Source organism: Strongylocentrotus purpuratus, unplaced genomic scaffold, assembly GCF_000002235.5.
Source record: "Strongylocentrotus purpuratus isolate Spur 01 unplaced genomic scaffold, Spur_5.0 spur5_scaffold_5, whole genome shotgun sequence".
Classification (NCBI taxonomy): Eukaryota; Metazoa; Echinodermata; class Echinoidea; order Camarodonta; family Strongylocentrotidae; genus Strongylocentrotus; species Strongylocentrotus purpuratus.
In genome coordinates this window covers 8749465-8762160 of record NW_022145611.1, presented here as the reverse complement: position 1 = coordinate 8762160, position 12696 = coordinate 8749465, and the positions used below count along the sequence as shown (strand labels likewise).

The 12696-nt window shown below is 36.2% G+C and overlaps 1 protein-coding gene across 1 annotated transcript in view; it reads left to right on the top strand.

The window, feature by feature from the left end:
* The first annotated feature begins 1455 nt into the window (after positions 1–1455).
* The window catches only part of LOC100893306, a 33608-nt gene continuing 22367 nt past the window's right edge, over positions 1456–12696 (top strand). Inside the window, exons 1-2 of the mRNA XM_030998347.1 lie at positions 1456–1481; positions 2903–2978. The gene's annotated coding sequence lies outside the window, so the exon portion shown is untranslated. The remainder of the gene's footprint in view (positions 1482–2902; positions 2979–12696) is intronic.

Genomic DNA, 12696 nt, shown 5'->3' with positions numbered 1-12696 from the left:
TCCCCCCAGGAACTGCGCGTCTTAGGGACAACTAATAAGGAGGATTGAGATGAACGAAGATGTCTTGTAGGCTTTATACTTAACAATCAACTTGATATTGTAGGAAGGAGCAGAGTCATACAAGGAATGGAAAACTAGCAACAACAACAACTTAAAAATAATTGTGACATGTCATCAGTCCTGAGCAGCAGGATGCAAGAATAAATGAGGGCTGCTCCCTCCTCGAGCCCAATTGTCATTATCTCAATTTGAAGCAATATGCTTTTAAGTAACCCATTGTCTATTGGAACCCGGTGGCCCTGTATTAAGCCTATGGGAATTAGAGAATTCAGAGTCAATAGGTTAAAGAGCCTAAAGACGCAGGCAAATCTATTGTGATAGTTAATCAATATGTATTTTGTCTTCTGGATATACAAATTGTATGTCTAATCTTTCCTGTTTATATTGCTAAGCTACATGTACCGGTACCTAATGACCCCTATTATTTTTCCTTCCCCTTTGTCAACATGGGTCCCATTGTTTTAATTGATTATTAGTTTTACATGTACATGTGCATGGAGGTGACTAATCTGCATACTTGGTCAATTTTACACTGGAAAAATCTGCCTTCCTGCAAAAAAAAAATTACTCCATGAATATGTTGGAAATGAAGACGGCTTCTTTCTTTTGTTTAAAACCAAATAGCTGAGTTGAAAATCAAAATATGTTATATTTTCAGAGAAATTTTGTTTATAGCATTATTTGACTGTTGAGCTTTTCATGTACAAGAAATTGTATGATATATTATTTTGCTAATTATTTTTTATACCATATGACCCTACAAAAGACCACATGCTTTTGTAGGCAAGGAACTTTGGAGAATTTTGAAAGTGGTCCAGATGTTTATAAGTTTGACGACTAACAACCATTGTATTGTAACACCAAGAATGTTAAATATTTTGGATTTTTGAAAGTTTCTTGTCCTGCAAATGGCTATTCAATATGTACACCCTGTATGTAAACATGTTCAGGATCCATGTCGTGCAAAAGTAGAGCAAAAAGGGCTCTTTGATTCTGTAAACATCATTCATAGAATGGCCTTTTTTTTTAGATAAAAGGCTTCTTATATGGTTTCACTTGCGTGATTAGAATCTTTACAAAAGTCTGCTGCCATCTTTCTTTTCACTTGTGCAGGAATCACTAAAGCATCCCAAACTCACTGAGATAACGAGGAAGATCACATTCTGAACAAGGGCATCCATAATGATATTGCGACATCTTTGTTTGAAGATTGTGTAAGACTGTAAGATCCTGGGCTGCTACCACTGACTGAACAATATATATAACCACCACCACCAGGCCATTCTTATGAAAGTGCACGGAGGGAAGAAAGATATGAACAAAGAAGGAAACTAAAGACTGGAATTGATACCTTTGTTGCAGTTGGTGACATTATGAAAAACGTGTAGACATGCAGGTATCGTCAGAGTCATCGGTTTTATGTAAGTAAATTTATTCCTTATACAAGTTTCTTGTCATTTGGTGGATATTTATATTTAATCTCTCTGTTATTAAAGCAGGTTTGTCTTTTAAATGTACATGCTACAAACAAAAAGAGAAACCTAACTTTGACAAATATTTGCGAATGTACATGTATTGTATGTTTACCATTAGTAAGATGCATACCATCTAAAAGAATTATTTCCTATGCTTTTCGAGGATACCATATTTATTTTTTATAGGGTCATGAGTGACTGAGCACCATTGACTTGTAATCTAGTGCAAAATTATGGTTGGTTTACTTTTATTTAACAAAATAGATGCACAATAAGGAGGATGTTATTATGGTGAATTTTTTTGTCTATAACCTTTGCGGTTTCTCTATTATTTAATCAACCTAATTCTCTGTAGGGGGGGGGGGTCACATTTTGGGTACGAGGTATTGATGATTCTTCCTATTTAACCTTTACGATGGGAAATGTACCGTGAAGAAAAATAATCATGGAACCAGCAGGAACCAAAAAGAGCCAGATCCCCAAGCAAAGCAAGAGGAAGAAGAAGAAGAAGAGGAGACATAATCGCATAATATTGTTTTCTGTTTAAAATGATACCTATTTATTTGCTCATTGCTGGGACTAAAGAGACATACAAGTAAACGAATTGTCTTGATAGTCTTATGTCTGATTCACTTACTGAAATTTGTTTCATGACTTTTGAGATTTTACTTGAAGTGTCTTAAATAAACAGAAATATGTCTGAAGGTCATGTCTGTTTTGCTGGAATTAACTATTTACATGTATTTACTAAATAATTGAAATAATAATAATAGCCACACTTATATTGCGCTCCTATCGATACCAGGGAATGCGTAAGTCAAGACACCTACAAAGTAGTAGTATTAAAACACTAGCTGGTCCAGCCACCCTACAATATGTATGCATTGTAGGTCTATTGACTCCATTTGTTTCTTGTAACATGCAATTTCTTAATAATTTTTAGAAATTGACTACCGGTTCATTGTACAATCTGCATGAAAACAAAAAATAAGTTAGATTTTGAATGGTTAATGATGCTTCAATATTATTCTGAAAACCACGGCACGTTTTATTTAAACAGGAACGAGATTAGTATTCATTCACGACATAACGGTTTTATATGAATATGCTGTGTGCTATTTAATAGACAATTATGATTTAATGATCATTACAAAATTCTGATCAGAATGTGCTGGTACCTATACTTAAATGTGATTGAAGGCTTTCCTGGGTAGAGGGGAAAACATATTTTAACCCATCGCCTACCGGTCCCAGGAGGTTCCTGTATCGAGCCACTTGCTATGAGAGAGTTCAGAAGTCAAATGGGTTAAACGCACCATGGAAAATAATTTTACGAAATGAACTGAACAATCGTTTTTGTCACTAAGGTCAGAAAGGAATATCATGATCTGCACGCAAAGCATATTGAGCTGCTAAAAAGTTACCAGATTGCATATAGAGAAGGTATGATTTGATTATTATTTGACCACATGTTACAATTTTTGATTTGAGTGTGTACATTTTGCCAGGTGATGATTACATTTTGCCTGTTGGCCGAGACCTAGATATAAACTTTCATTTAGATAATTAGGGGTATAGCACAGGCAAGATCAAGGGAATAAAGAAGAGCTGCATGATTTACCTTTGAACTACATTTTATATTGAAAGTATTTACGTAATGTACATGTACAGCAATTACTGCAAAATTACAGCAAAATTTGAAACAATTATATTTTTTTCTGGGGGATCCACAAACTACAAGCACTGCTTTTTAGTGGATCCCCCCCCCCCCTCCCCCATTTCCTCAGAAATTAAGAATTTCTTGTAATAATTATGTGCAAAGTGTATTTGTATAGTTACCAGAAAAAATGAATTCTGTATGAAAAAAAATGTAATATGTTTGTTTACCTTTTTGTCGGAAAGGAAATAAATATGAATTGAATTGAATTGAATAGAGAGAGAAATATTTATTGATTTTTGTGATAAGACCAATAATGATTTAAGACACATTGTACATCAGGAAATGCGTCACTGGAAATGACTGAATATTTCTCAATATTTTATTTCCTGTGTAGTTACCTGTAATTACCACAACTATAGACAACGATGTTAAAGGAAAGCTTGATGACATGTTTGAATAGACCAGTTTTATTATTAACTTTTAAATTTATGGGTGTTTTAACTGTCTTTTCCCTGGGGGACCTAGTGATGAGTTATTCCATTAACCTGTTATTAATGAATGAACTACAATACTTGAAATCAAATCTGCATATATAACATGTTGCTATGTTGGGCAAGCATATGGCATACTTTCAGGTTGTCAAGAATAACCTACAGTATCTTTTAAAAGAATGCATACAATTTCAATTTTATTTAGCCGGTCTATTGTTTGGGAGTAGTTGCTTTTGTTTATTGTACTTTATGTAAAATTATATTCTTTCAATGGAGGAAGAGCCTTGAAAAAAGCTGACGAACTCGCTCTACATGGTAAGTTTCACCAAAAGGGCATGCCTGAGAGGAAATTTAAAGAAGAATGAAATCCTTCATTGTAACCTACTGTACGTCATTATGTAGAGGACATTTAAACTCACATTTTCATACAACAATTAGGTTTGTAGGATATGTATATGATTATGTATTCACTAATTAAGCATGCTTTGGATCCCAGTCTCAGGGGACTTCGTGGCAGTTCGTGCTTTGCATGTACATGTATAAGTTCATACTCTTTCCACGTGCCCATTTTACAAGATTAAAATTTTGTTTGTGGATCTCTGTGAGCTGTAAGTAAATACCTCATTGGCATTCTATGAACATACAACTTATATAGCAGGCCATTCCATGCACTTTATTAAATGCTCAAACCTTCATTTTGCTATTCTCCATGCCAATGTCTATTCAAGTTCAGAGGAGAGTAAAACATAAAAATCATAGAGCTGTTTGGTATTTGTGTTCATGTACAGCTATGTGATAAATGTTGCTTTTGTAAACAGCAGCAGGTTGGTGAGATTTAGGGGTTCTTGAAATTCGAACAGCTTACCGGTACATTAGCTGTTCAGACTGTACAAATTTATACAAAACTTACATTTATACAAGGAAACATCATATAAAGAATGATTGTAGAGTGAAAAGAGCATACAGACTGGAAAACAAAATTGTATTCTTAAAGTAACGAATTTTGAAAACGTTGCATTAATAGCTGGCTTATCATTATTGGTTCTCATTATAAACCCCACCCAGATAAATGATTTTCATAGATAATATACGACCTTCAGACTTGAGAGAGACCCTGATTCTTTATTGAGTGTTCGTTCAAAACGATGCTTAAAAAAGCGTTTCATGATAACAAAATTCATTGTTTTATGATGTTCAAATTGTTCAATTATTGTATATATTTATATATAGCCACACATTGTTATGATAAAGTCTAGTGGTCTATATGGGTGATAAGTAGCACATGTACGGATGTACCGTGTACCTTTATAGCTTTACTTCTATTGAAGTTTCCTCACTAGGCAAGTTTCGGTAACACGTTTTCACGTTCACTTGTGTTTTGTGTACATACAAAAATTATTCCATACAATTTTAATATTTGCTCAGATACTATTATCATTCCATTTTATCCAAGGGTCAAGTCTTCTATAAGAATTTCACAATGTAAAGGGGTTGAAGTCCAAGACCGTTATTCACAGTTGTAACCAGGGTACAAGAAGTGGTACGAAAAGGCCTACGCCTAAACTTTTACAGACCATATTAAACATCGTGTAGATTTGAAGATGTTTGGTACGTAAGTGACAAGCAACACATGCAATTTTTTTTCTCATGAACATACACCTTTTGTATGATTTTAAATTCAATATCTAATTGTGATTTATAAATTTACATAATTTTACTCTGATTGTATTATTAAATTGTACATTGTACATACATATATTCTCCTTGCGTTGTGGATTATCCATGGATTTTCCCTGTATATTCCAGTGCCTTGAGCATTTTGCATATTGGGTTTACGTGTATTGTCCTTTTCTAAGTACCTAGAATCAAAGAACAGTAGTGAATAAAGAGTTCACGTAAACCACAAGAAAATGTATGTGCAAGATGAAATGCTTCAGTATACTTCTATTCATTGTTAAATTTTTTCCTCACTACCATGATCACTCTAATTATTAATCATCTTATTTCATTGAGGTCACTTTTTGTCTGTCGTACGTAAACTTTTTATATTGTCAACTTCTTTTCAAAAATGCATGGCTGGATTTTAATCAAACCTGGTAGGAATATTCCTTAAGCAAATGGAGATCTAAAGTTGTTCAAATGGGGAATGCACCCCAGCAAGAGCCTGGGGGCAGAACCCCCAATGTTCCTCAGTGGCTGTAATTGCATATTTTATTCTCTTCCTGAAAAGTGAAAATCCATGGCTGGATTCTAACAAAAATTTGTAGGAATCACCTGCAGGAAAGGTACATGTACATACATGTACATGTAGATCTAAAGTTGTTCATGTGGGGTATATCTCCCCAAAGGTGGTTGTTGTCGTTGGTAGTTGTTTTAATAATGGTGTTCAGTCAGTGCTGAATAAGCATATACGCCATATCTTCGATTATATAAGAAATTCAGTTATCTGTAAAGAAAACTGAAGATAATACATTGTAATAATGCGTGAATGCTTAATTCACCAGTATCGCAATTTACTGGGAGTTGGGGAGAGCCTCAAACATCTACCTTCCAAACAAACAGGAATTTGAGCACAGCAAACTTTAAAATGTGCATTCATTTGAATCAAGGATATCTCTTCAAAATACCTGGTTACCCTCATTTTCTATTTCATATTCTGATAGATCATGAAGTGTAGATATGATTTCATACCAAGATGTTAGTATAGATTCTGGCTATAATTTTGTAGGAATTACTTTTATGTAAAGAAGATCTAAATTTGTTTGAATATGATACCTGCCCCTGCAGGGGACTTGGGAGCAGCATTTTTGCTATACTGTTCCAATAAATCCTATGTTCCTGGTGCAACAGGGATGGGAGCTAGATCCCTTTTCGGTAGGCCTCTACAATGTGTGTACTGCCCTCCTCTCAGGTGAGCGTGAGGTCCTCTTGTTTTTGTGTGCGTCCCCATTTCTTTACTACGTGCATCCAGGTTTTTCTAACATAGCAATACAAAGTGAAGGCGTCTTCGTTTTCACAGTCTCACAAGTGAAGGACTACAATGTACAGTTCTGGTACAAATATAGGACTATATATTATTTACATCATATTCATGTACCTGTACACACAAAAGATAGCATTGTGTCTTTCTTCAATCAACTCCTCTCCTTATCAACGCACGCAGGCGAGTGTCAAAAGAAAACTAATATAAATGTGCGCATGAACGTGACATCTGCCTAGAAGACTTGTAGGTGTTCTCCTATTAAACCACTGCCTCCCGAGAGCAATGACACATGCTTCATATCAGCTTGAATTTATTATTTATCTGTAGTTTGTGGGTATTTTGAGTTTGATTAGAAGCATTGCATGTACATGTACAGTAAATTGCGCTTGTAGTTGTATGGGCTGCAGATAAACTCATCGATGGCACCTGCAGGCAGATACTGTATGTGCAATCTTGGATATTTAAAGTGCATAGTTGGATTAAATCCCTATTGTGCATTTTGTGGTCTGAAAATCATGTACAGTGCAGTTTACCAGATTGTCTGTGAGCAAGCCTTTGAAAACAGACTAAAAGATTATAAATCACTAACCACAAAATACTTAAAGGTAAAGACCAGTAATGGTAAAATTGCAGTTCAAGGGTTTTGGGTGCGAAATATCCATTCAATATTGTTTGAATATTGTCTTCAGAGGTTTAGATGGCAATACTTCAACCTAAATTCTCAAAAAAGCAGAAATATATGCCCAAATGCTCAATGTTGAAATGGCCGAATGAACGGTTCAGTCGCTTGCCGTTCGATGAACAATTTTAAAATTCAAACAGCGCCATCTATCAGGAGTAACTATACTGCGCATGCGCTAATGTCTGTCGTCTGCTTGCAATGGCGAGATTTGAGAATCGATTACAAGTTGAAATAAACATTGGGTTTGTATACTAGCAAAGTGACTGCGGTAGCTGCCAGTGATCAACCGTGTTGCGTCGGGCTCAGCTGTACATGTATGGAAGGATTGCCCGGCCCTCGCATGGGCTGTCTGCATTCACCACCACAGTTGAGATCTGAGCCGTGTCAGTTCGTTCACTAAATTCTACAACTTTACAATATTAAACCAGCAGTACTAGGCTTAGCATTTGACGAAAAGGGACTTACCTGTGTTCCGTGTATTTTTTGTCCGTGCCAAAAAAAAATTTAGCATTGAAAATCGGAAGGATAGGATTCCACTAGCATGACTAGTGATACCACTTTCCCAGGTCGATCCCCGTCAAAATCAAATCACAGCAAGGGGCTAACTTGGCCAACAAAGAGGTATGGAAAGACCAAACATGATGAACAAAATTCATGTAAACGTTCTGCGATCTTCAATTTCGGCGCAATTTCTCGTAAATTTCTAGATCATCGTATTTGTCGCTAAATACATTACAAATTGTCCATTACGAAATACACACGACACATTGTGTACGATGATCTCGCACCCAAATGAGTGTGTCTGGCTATTCTAGCCCGTCAACGTGCCCGTGTACCTGTTGAGTAACCCCCCTTGTATTTTTTCAATTATATTGTGCACCTATAATTTCGCGCGTTTTCCTCCTTGGCCCAACCGTCATGCCGATCGGTCGCGCCGCACTGAATATATAGGAAGGGGGGGGGGGGGGAGGAGGGGGAGGGGAAGGGGGAGGGGGAGGGGGAGGGGGGGGGCGAGGGAAGGTGCATCATAAAACTATGTTGTCTATATTATCGTTACCATCGACTTATATCATCGAGGGTCTTTATCGGTGTTTTTCTTGTTTTCCTTCTCCTCCTCTAGCTCCTACTCTTGTACTTTCTTCTTCTAATTCAATTCTTCTAGTTCTACTTATTCTTCTTCTTCTTTTTCTTCTTCTTCTTCTTCTTCTTCACTTTCTTCTAAAAGGCCTATACATCTTCTTCATCTTCTTCTTCGTCTTCTTCTTCACCTCCTCCTCTTGGCTACTTTTGTCAGTTCCGTCTCCTCTTCTTCTTCTTCTTTTTCTTCTTCTTCTTCTTCTTCTTCTATTTCTTCGTCTTCTATATAACAATACTTTTGTTCAAAGGCGATTGAAATCCAGTAGATGATAGTTTGCCCGTAATGAGGCAAAAGACCGCAGCACCAACTCATGCATTATGTATTAAATTTGTATTCATTGTTGTTCAGGTTGATTGCAATATCATTATAAAATGGAGAATTGGCCCAGGCAAAAAGACCTCAGCACATCCCCCCCCCTCCCCCCCCCCCCCCCCCCCCCCCCCCCCCCCCCTTCCTCTGGATAATCCGTAATGGTACGCTTATGGTGTATATTATTATGATATTTGAGATTCAAAATATCAAATTCTGTGTGTACTAAAAACATAACGCTCTGAAAATTAACCATTGCTCCATTTTATAAAAAGGAAAAGGGAAACTACATTGAAAGGATAAACAAAGAAATTTCACACAATATCCACTTCAATTACAGTATAAAGTCGTATATTATAGGAGAGACGTGAAAGCTAAAATTTGAATTGTAAAACTATTTGCAATAATCTGTGTAAGGATCAAATGTAATTATAATTCCTCAATGAGTTAATAAAACAATAATATATATTCCTATAACCACATACAAAAAGTTTATTGCAACACCTCAAAATCTGCAGGACACATGTCATCCCGCAACGGCGTAGTGTGGGGGAGGGGGGGGGGAACCCCCAGATAATTTCGAAAAACCAAAAGAAACCATCAGGATATATTTTTCGAAACAACAAAGAAATACATAATTTGGCGTGCCCCCTCAATCAGTCCGACCACGCTCCGCCACTGTCATCCCGCATGTCACCTTCCAAATGAGATGATTACGCCATTGGCAATAATGCATGACAGACTGAATATCGTTCAGAACACTTTTTATTCTCCCAACAAAAGGAGGATATTCTGTTGACAATATCGATGAATTTTGCAACATGTTGCGTATGACTAACTTTATACAACATATTTAGATGTAATTCCACGATAAAATATCAATGAAAAGGGGAGAAAACAAGCTTTACGAAATAACAAACTTGAATTGCGGTACCTTTGTTAGGGGTTTCTTTCCTGTTTTGGGCAAATACTGTTGATCATGGATTGTTTTTTTTTAAATTTTTCTATCATGTGCTGACGTGTTCCAAGGCTCGCGTATTCCCAGTTTTTTTTTTCTTTATGTGTTTTATTGAACAATAATATTTTGTTTTTAAATCACAATATTTACAAGTTATTATAAAAACATTACAAAAAATCAGTAAAACGCAGATCAAAACCTCACGAAAAGGAAATTTACACCATTTACAACATTATAAAACAGGATTATAAGACAAACTTCCATTTTTTAAAGTTTAGATCCATCTCCTACAAACAAACTTTGAAGACAGTAGTTGTATACTGGGCGTATGATAATTATAGACGAGCCCATTTTGATTATTCACTTTTTTTTTTAGTGCGTACACGGAGTCTGGCGTTTATAAGGAAGTTGGGGGGGGCGGGGCGTTTAGATAATTTTGACAAATTCAACGGGAATTAGAAACATGGCGGGATAAACATGACTTATGTGAGGAGAACCAACAACATGATCACAGAATTAAAAAACGCTTGAATCGTGCTGGGTTGTTACTTTATGACGTCATATTGTCGTCACCATCGAAGGTCATTATCGGGACCCATTATGCCCTCATTTTCTTTTTCTCATTTTGTTTCTTCTTCTTCTCCTCCTCCTGCTCCTACTTTTGTTCTTCTTGTTCATTTCCTCCTTCTTCTTCTTCTATATTTTGTTCAAGGCGTTTGAAATCTAGTAGACGATAATTTGCCCGTCGTAATAGAGCGCAGCACCTCCCCCCCCCCCCCCGACAAGCCGTAATGGTATTTTCCCTGTGTTTTTCTTTTTTTACTATAATAATTTGGAAAATAATGCTAATTATGGATGTGATGTGATGTGATTATAAATTGTGATGACGCGTTTCAAGTAGATCACCCTCTTAACAAACCAGCTATCAGGTGATATAGAGCCCATTTTTATAATTCTTTTTTTTTTGGTGCATGATTGAGCCTGTTGGTGGGGGGGGGGGGGGAGAGGTAATTTTGTCATATTCAATCGCAAATGAAAAAGTGACGTGTGAGTAGCACCTTGCTCTCAGCTAGACGAACTATAACTGCATGAAAAAACGATTAAATTGTGCTGCGTTGTCACTTTGGTGTTGAAGAGTGCCGAAAACTGAAAACTGACATTATTCAGAAACAACCGCTACAAGTAGAATTTTTTTTTACGATTTACTGGCAAAACTCTTTTCTTCATGCATTATGTATTAAATTTGTATTCATTGTTGTTCAGGTTGATTGCAATATCATTATAAAATGGAGAATTGGCCCAGGCGAAAAGACCTCAGCGCAACCCCCCCCCCCTTCCTCTGGATAATCCGTAATGGTACGCTTATGGTGTACATTATTATGATATTTGAGATTCAAAATATCAAATTCTTTGTGTACTAAAAACATAAAGCCCGAACAAACCATTTCTCCATTTTATAAAAGCAAAAGAGGGGAATTACATTGAAAGGAAAAGCAAAGAAAGTTCACACAATATCCACTCCAATTACAGTACAAAGTACAACAGCATTTTTTATTGTCCAAACAACAGATTATTTCATTTTTTATGTAAGCTTTGCAATGATACCAACTGTATGAACAATAATAAAGTATATAGGAGAGATGTGAAAGCTAAAATTTGAATTGCGAAAGTTTTTGCAATAATCTGTGACTTTTTTGTGTACGAGTCAAAATGTAGTGATAATTTCTCAATGAGTCAATAAAACACAAAATATTCTTATAACAACATACAAAAATGCTACTGCAACACCTCAAAATCAGAGAAAAAACACATGTCATCCCGCAGTGGCTAGCGAGAGGGACCCCCCCCCCCCCCACCAATAAAAAAAAAATAGAGACCATAGGGGATATTTTTGGAAAACAACAAATAAATACATAAGGTGCCCCCAATTAGTCCGACCACGCTACGCCACTGTCATCCCGCATGTCATCTTCCAAATGAGATGACAGACTGAATATCGTTCAGAACACTTTATATTCTCCAAACAAAAGGAGGATATTCTGTTCACAATAATCTATGAATTTTACAACATGTTGCGTTTGACTTTACAACATAATTTATTTAGATGTAATTCCACGATAAAATATCAATGAAAAGGGGAGAAAACAAGCTGTACCAAATTAATGAACGGTTATAAAGTAATAACATTTTTAATGAACGCTCATTGCAAACTTGAATTGCGGTACTTTTTGTGAGGGGTTTCCATATATAATTTCCTGTTTAGGGCAAATACTGTTGATCATGAATTATTTTTTTTATATTTGTTTCCATCCTGTGATGACGTGTTTCAAGACTCGCGTATTCCCAGTTTAGAACAATCTCCTACAAAGTATGAAGACAGTGGTTGTATACTGGGCGTATAATAATTATAGACGAGCCCATCTTGATTATTCTCATTTTTTGTAGTGCGTACACGGGGTCAGGCTTGTATAAGGAAGTTGGGGGGGGGGCGGGGCGTTTAGATAATTTTGACAAATTCAACGGGAATTAGAAACATGACGGGATAAACATGTATGTGAGTAGAACAACAACATGATCACAGAATTAAAAAACGCTCGAATCGTGCTGCGTCGTTTCTTTTATGTATACATTTACAATAATTCAAGGGAAATGTCAACTTGTCGTCACCATCGAAGGTCTTTATCGGGACTCGTTATGCCCTCTTTTTCTTGTTCTCCTTTTGTTTTTTCTTCTTCTTCTTCTTCTTCTTCTTCTCCTCTTCCTCCTACTTTTTTCTTCTTGTTCTTTTTGTCCTCCAGCCTTCTTCTTCATTTTCTCCCTCTTCCTCTTCTTCTTCTACTTCTCCTAATTCTTCTTCTTGTTCATTTCCACCTTCTTCTTCATCATGTTCTGACTTTTTCCTTCTTCTTTTTCTTCTTCTTTTCCTCCTCTTTTCTCCTT